At 34.2% G+C, this 6,921-nt stretch overlaps 1 protein-coding gene across 2 annotated transcripts in view; it reads left to right on the top strand.

The window, feature by feature from the left end:
• Positions 1-1,209: 1,209 nt before the first annotated feature.
• The window catches only part of LOC127161328 (uncharacterized), a 15,355-nt gene continuing 9,643 nt past the window's right edge, over positions 1,210-6,921 (top strand). The window contains exon 1 of one of the 2 annotated variants that reach the window (XM_051104013.1): positions 1,210-1,667. The gene's annotated coding sequence lies outside the window, so the exon portion shown is untranslated. Of the gene's footprint in view, positions 1,668-1,863; positions 2,083-6,921 lie in introns of those variants that run through there. The other variant, XM_051104014.1, reaches the window with a different exon arrangement.

The following is a 6,921-nucleotide window of genomic DNA, read 5'->3' on the forward strand; positions in this document are numbered from 1 at the left end:
TTGCTGCCAATAAAATACGGCGTTACTATAATTTATTATAATATTATTATAATTTTGTTTTTCAGTTCATCTGAATGGATGCGCAGCGTACCTGTATTTGACGAGCTGTAAACTCTAGTGTGAAGGCACACGACTAGCCGTCACTTTGTCTCACACACCCAAAGAAAGATACAGAGCGACAGAGTCTTATACTATGCAGAATTGACGCGCTACGTGTAAACGATATTCTTTGTTGTATTTTCCTCTCAAAACAACGGAGCTCCTTTGGTATACTTCAGCTTTTAAGAACTGCTGGTTTCTCCGGTAGTAGGCGGAACTAATGTGCAAACAGCAATCTCATTGGCTGGCGCTCACCTATTATCGTCCCTGTTTTGATTACAGCAAATCAGTTAGAGCGAACGCAGACAACGTGATTAATATTCATAAACCCAGCAGCTCATTAAACCTTAGTGTGTTTAATATTGTTATTAATAGTAGAATTCGTGGTAGTAACAAGACGTTCATAGAAACACTAAATTACAAACAATATCACCACCAGTCCTAAGTTCAGTCAACATGACAAACATGCATTCATACTAAAGTTCTAATGGCTAAAGTTGAATGCTAATTATAATTATAATATTATATCAGATATTTAATATTAGTCTGGTGAATAAACCAAAAATGTAATTAATTTCATTAAAATTTCATTCATTTAACATTTAATATTGGGGTCATCCAAGTTATTTAATATATTTAATTTTTATTTTTTTTTAAAGCAACACAATAGTTACTTTCCCTGGTAAATAGTTACTTTGATAACGATGTAACTCTGTTACTAACTCAGTTACTATTTGTGAGAAGTAACTAGTAACTATAACTAATAACTTTTCAAAGTAACATTCCCAACACTGCCCACAACAACATTAAAATAGTGTAGATTAGTGTACAATGTTTTATATTTATTTTATAGATATATTAAATTAGATTTTTTTTTTTAAGTAACGCAATAGTTACTTTGCCTGGTAATTAGTTACTTTTATAATGATGTAACTCAGTTACTATTTGTGAGAAGTAACTAGTAACTATAACTAATTACTTTTTTAAAGGTACGTGCCCAACACTGCTGATAGTGATAAAGCTGAAATGTTAGTGGAGACATTTGTTAAGGTACATAGTAATGTGAATATATCAGAGGATATGAGGAAGTATAGGGAACAATGTGTGATGGATAATGCTCAGATATTTATAAAAAAGACGCCTGATGGAGGCACGCTTGATTCAGATTTTTCCTTGTATGAGATAAAAAGAGCTTTGGTGGGGATTAAACAGACTTCTCCTGGCAAGGAAGATATTTGCTATGAGATGATTAAGCATCTATCGGATGTGTCTTTAAATTTGATATTAAGACTCTTTAATATGATTTGGGAAACAGGGAGATTGCCTGATGCATGGAAGCACAGGGTTGTAATACCTATTGCTAAACCAGGAAAAGATCAATCTCAGTCTATCAGTTATAGACCAATATCTCTGACATCTTACAACTTATGGAACGTATGGTAATGAATAGATTGTCGTATGTTATTGAGAGCAAGAACCTATTTTCTGCATATCAGAGTGGATTTCGTAAGGGAAGGAATACCATGGATTCCGTTTTATGTTTGGAAAATGAAATCAGGAAGGCTCAGGTTAAAAAGGAAGTAGTAATAGGTGTGTTTTTCGATATTGAAAAGGCATATGATATGTTGTGGAAGGAGGGATAGTATGGGAATACAAGGTAAAATGTATAACTGGATATTAAACTTCTTGTTCGGAAGAACGATACAAGTTAGAGTAGGTTCTGCATACTCTGGGGTTCTTCCAGTAGAGAACGGAGCCCCTCAAGGCAGTGTAAGTAGTCCTGTTTTATTTAACTTAATGATAAATGACATTTTTTCTAATGTTGACATTGGTGTTAGCAGATCATTGTATGCAGATGATGGAGCGTTATGGTTTAGGGGGAGAAATGTTTTGTATGTGGAAAAGAAAATGCAGAAAGCTGTTATGGAGGTTGAGGATTGGGCAAGGAAGTGGGGCTTTAGATTTTGTGTGGTAAAAACCCAGGTAATATGTTTCTCAAATAAGAAAATTAATTCGTCCCTAAATATAAAAATGTATGGGCAACAGTTAGAACAAGTTAATGTAGTCAGATTTCTCTGAATGTGGATGGACTCAAAACTAAATTTCAGAGTACATATTCAGAAGCTGATAGAAAAATGTAAGAAAGGGATAAACATATTAAGACGTTTAGCTGGAGCTGAATGGGGGGCAAGGCGTCAATCAATGGAAAGAATGTATAAAGCAGTAATAAGAGCTAATATTGACTATGGTTGATATGGTGTATAGTTCTGCAAATAAAACTTGGACCAAAAATATTGAGAAGATACAAACACAGGCTATGCGAATTTGTTGTGGAGCATTCAGGTCATCAGCAGTGGTATCACTACAGGTTGAAATGGGAGAAATGCCCCTAGAGTTACGTAGACTTCAGCTGATGATGACATATTGGTCTAGTATTAAAACACATTCGGAAAGTCACCCAGTCAAGAACATTTTAAGAGAATGCTGGGAGTATGAATATAAAGAGTTTGCAAGCTTTGGTTGGATTGTAGGGAAGGAAGCACAGAGAATGGGTCTTGATAAGTTTGATATCGCACCAACAGTGGCGATCCCTGCAATACCTCCCTGGTTGTTCCCAATGCCACTTGTTGATTTAAACATTCATAAAGAAAATAAAATCATCAACATGAACATCCCAATAGTTTTAGCTGTGCAACAATATGTCAATCATGCATACTGTTCAGTTTTGCAGATATACACAGATGGATCTAAAGACCCAGGGACGGGAAGAACAGCAGCTGCAGTGTATATACCTAAATTTAATATCACAATTGCTAGGAGAACTTCTGATCATGTATCTGTATATACTTCTGAATTATTATCAATATGTCTTGCCCTGCAATGGGTCGAAGAGATCAAGCCTTATACTTCTGTGATCTGCACAGATTCAATGGCGGCTCTGAGAAGTTTACAGAGTGGAAAATCAGACGCTAGACAGGACATATTATATGAAATATTACAGAGTATATATAGGATAAGGCAGATAAGATTACTGGTTTATTTTCTCTGGGTTCCGGCTCATATTGGAATAGGTCTCATTTCTGCTCCAATTACTACTTCTGTGTGCAAGAAGTGGCCAAAAACTTTATATCAGTTCTTAGATTAGGTTGTTATCTTTAAAATGAGACTACGCTTACTCTTCTGTGCGCTTGCACGGCCAAACGACACCCTAAAATGTCTTAGATGCGCCGATCAATGCATGTGATGCAGTTCTTCTTCTTCTTTCAAGTTTTTTGGCGGATTGGCAAACCAACGTTAAAGGTGCATGTCCGCCACCTACTGGTCTGGAGTGTGGAACGCACACGGTTATGGATTACAGCTATTAGTTTTAAAAAAAAAAATTACTTAGATAAACACAACATACACATTTTCAAATTCTTTCCATTAATCTTGTCTTCTTTAAAAACTTAAACAATATTTCATATATTTTTATCTGCATTGATCCACATCCTAAAAGTGTCTTTAAAGATATACAACTATTTCTCAACAGTTCCAGTTCTTGGTTCATCTGATATCTCTCCCTCTCATACACTACACACATTAAAAGCACATGCTCAACCGTTTCTGGTATTCCACATTTATCACATTTACCTGTTTCATGTTTACCGATTCTGTACAAACTATTATTTAATGCTATATGTCCTATTCTCAGTCTAGATAAGATAACCTCCTTTCTTCTATTTCCGTAACGTACTCTCCTTTTACCAACACACTCCTGGATCTTGAATAAATGCCTCCCTTTACTTCCATTTTCCCATATTTTTTGCCATTTCTTTTCAACTTCAATATATATCAATCTCTTAATTTCAGATTTACTTATTGTTATTTATAATTCAACTTGTGCATGTTCCAGGGCCTTCTTTGCAAGCTGGTCAACACATTCGTTCCCTGTGGCTCATGTTAGACATCATTTAGTTACACAAAGTAAAGATTTAGTCACATATGCGAGTGATTTACTCACAATGTAGAGGGTTGTTTTTCCACTGTCAGGTTTGCACCTCTCACTCTAAGATTCATCTTTGAACAATTGATGTTATGTATTGATTAGGGATGTAATAATATCAAAATCTTACGATACGATAATATCACGATATGAAGTCCACAATACAATATTATTATTATTATATATTAAAAAAAAAAAAAAAAAAAAAAAAAAAGGACAAACAAAGACTTGGGGGAAAAGAGTTCAAAATTTAGAACAACTCATGTTCTTAACTAAGAAAACTTAAGTCAGAAAGAAGTCAGTGAATTGACTTGTACCTGAATTTTAAAGGGACCCAACACTCTTTTTATTTGTGGTTTACTGTCTCACTCTAAAATACATTCACACTTTTATTTTAGGAGGACAAACAAATTAGTATATTATAATAATAACAACATTTTTTATTATTATTGTTATTCCTATGACAGTAATAGCCATATATTGTAAAACAGTTGCACTGTAAAATAAATGAACATTATTATTTCATAGCTATATTATTTTTGCTTTACACTAAGGAATAACAATACTTGTAAATCATGAATCTTGCAGAATTTAACAGCAGTTTATTAAAAGTTTAACAAGAAGTACATGGTTTTAAGGCCCTATGAAATACGTTTTATTATTTTTCTCAAATTCAGTTTTGTTTTCCATTAATTTTCTGGATTCTATTTTAATCGTTTCATTACATTTTAATAATCAAAAGCATGTCTAATAAATGTATAAAGGATAATTAGACTTGATATAGAATTAAATTATTATTGGCTATTTATTTCTCTTTTTTCAGAAATGCTATGTTGTGTATTTACAATAAATATATATATATATATATATATATATATATATATATATATATATATATATATATATATATATATATATATATATATATATATATATATTAAAGACCTTAAGATATTTCAAAGAAATAAATAATACAAATCAAGAGCATGTTATCACACTTAACATTAAAACATTGTGGATAAATATGAATCATTTTGTTGGTTTACTTATTTTAACAAATAAAACAACCAACAGTGAACTCAAAGGAAATGGGAAAAGGGGCGAGACGAGAGAGAAGAAGCCGTGACACGAGCAATAGTCCAATGGGCAGGCGGCGAGCAGTCGAGACGTGAAGGCCAGGCGAGGGAACTAAACACAAGGAAACTAGGAAGCTAGGAAGCTAGGAATGCAAACAATGAACACAACAACAACGCAATACTCTGTGCCTTGCATGGGGAGAGACCAGGACTTTTATAGAGCACCTGATTGGTCACAGGTGTTGACGCAATCAGTGTGATGGTTGATGGGAATAGTAGTCTGAGGTGTATTACAACAGTCAACGTGTAATGATAGGGTGAGAGTGACATCTGGTGGTGAGCGGACTGCAGAACACGGACCAGATTCGTGACATAAATATTTAAATTAGCATTATTTGGGCATAATTAATAATGCTATAAAATAATTAAATAAAATATAAAATAATGCTAATTTAAATGTTCCAAAAGTTTACTTGCATTTAATAATAAGCTGCGTGGGGAAAATGACATGTAAACAATTTTAAGACTATTTTGGTCATGCTCATCGCTGGTCTGATACTGGGCTATAGCCAAGCCCTTAAAATTAGACACTGATTGCCTTGATTTCACCGGTTGGGCTAAAAGCAGACTACACGTAGCCCATCCAACTCAGAGCTAAATCGTGGCTACATATAGACCATGTCATGAAATGATACTTACATCTTAGTAGATATTATTGACACTGCAAACATGATGGTATATCAACCATCTCATGCGCTGCCTGGCCAAAAACTACAACCAATCAGATTTGACTATGAGTGGACTACAAATATCCGGTCTGACTAGGAGCTCTTGGCTACAAACAGGCTACGAATAGAAACATGCCAAAGAAATTAAACCAAACACATTGTAAACGCTGTTCACTTTGTTTACGTGATGGATTATAATACATCTCACAAGTTATTTTGCCAAAAAATGACATGTATCTGAATTCAAGGTTTTTGGACTAGAAGGGGTATAGCCGGACTATATCGGGTCTGTAGTTAACAGAGACGGTGAAATGACGGCTATTGCTTGCTGGGTGGGTTTGTCCATATTCAGTGTTGGGGAGTAACTAGTTACATGTAACGGAATTACGTAATTTAATTGCAAAATAAATGTAATTGTAATTAGTTACAGTTACTGAGAAAAAATATGTAATTAAATTACAGTTACTTTTGAAAAATGCCAGTGATTACAAAGGGGATTACACCTGAATTTTTTCACCCACCCACCCACACTTACAGATTTAATTGACTTCTTTTTAAATTGCAGTGACTTGTCTAAAATGAGACACCAATGTTTCAGGAGTTTAGGACACAGAATAGGACACATGCTTATTCAATAACTGTTTTATTTCCTGTTTGGGTTTATGCATCAACTTTATTTTTTAAGATTGTTTTTTCCAAGGTATTGTTAGATGCTAGTGTTTTCTGTCATAACTATGCAAACATTTGATTTGAAACCCAGTATCATAGCTACTAAACTATTTCTTGTTATGATGTTATTTATGTTATGACATATAGCGCAACTGCGCTCACAGTGACCCGAGTTCAATTCCCGTCTCGAGGTCCTTTGCCGATCCCGCTCCCCTCTCTCCTCCCAGCTCTTTCCTGTCATCACTCTACTGTCCTATCACAATAAAAGGCATAAAAAGCTCAAAAATATAAGTTTTAAAAAAAAAAAAGTCTGAATTTGTGGTGGCTGTGCTTTAAATTAAATTAAATTATTCCACAGCTCAGACTC

The sequence above is a fragment of the Labeo rohita genome, unplaced genomic scaffold (genome assembly GCF_022985175.1).
Source record: "Labeo rohita strain BAU-BD-2019 unplaced genomic scaffold, IGBB_LRoh.1.0 scaffold_614, whole genome shotgun sequence".
NCBI classification, from domain to species: domain Eukaryota; kingdom Metazoa; phylum Chordata; class Actinopteri; order Cypriniformes; family Cyprinidae; genus Labeo; species Labeo rohita.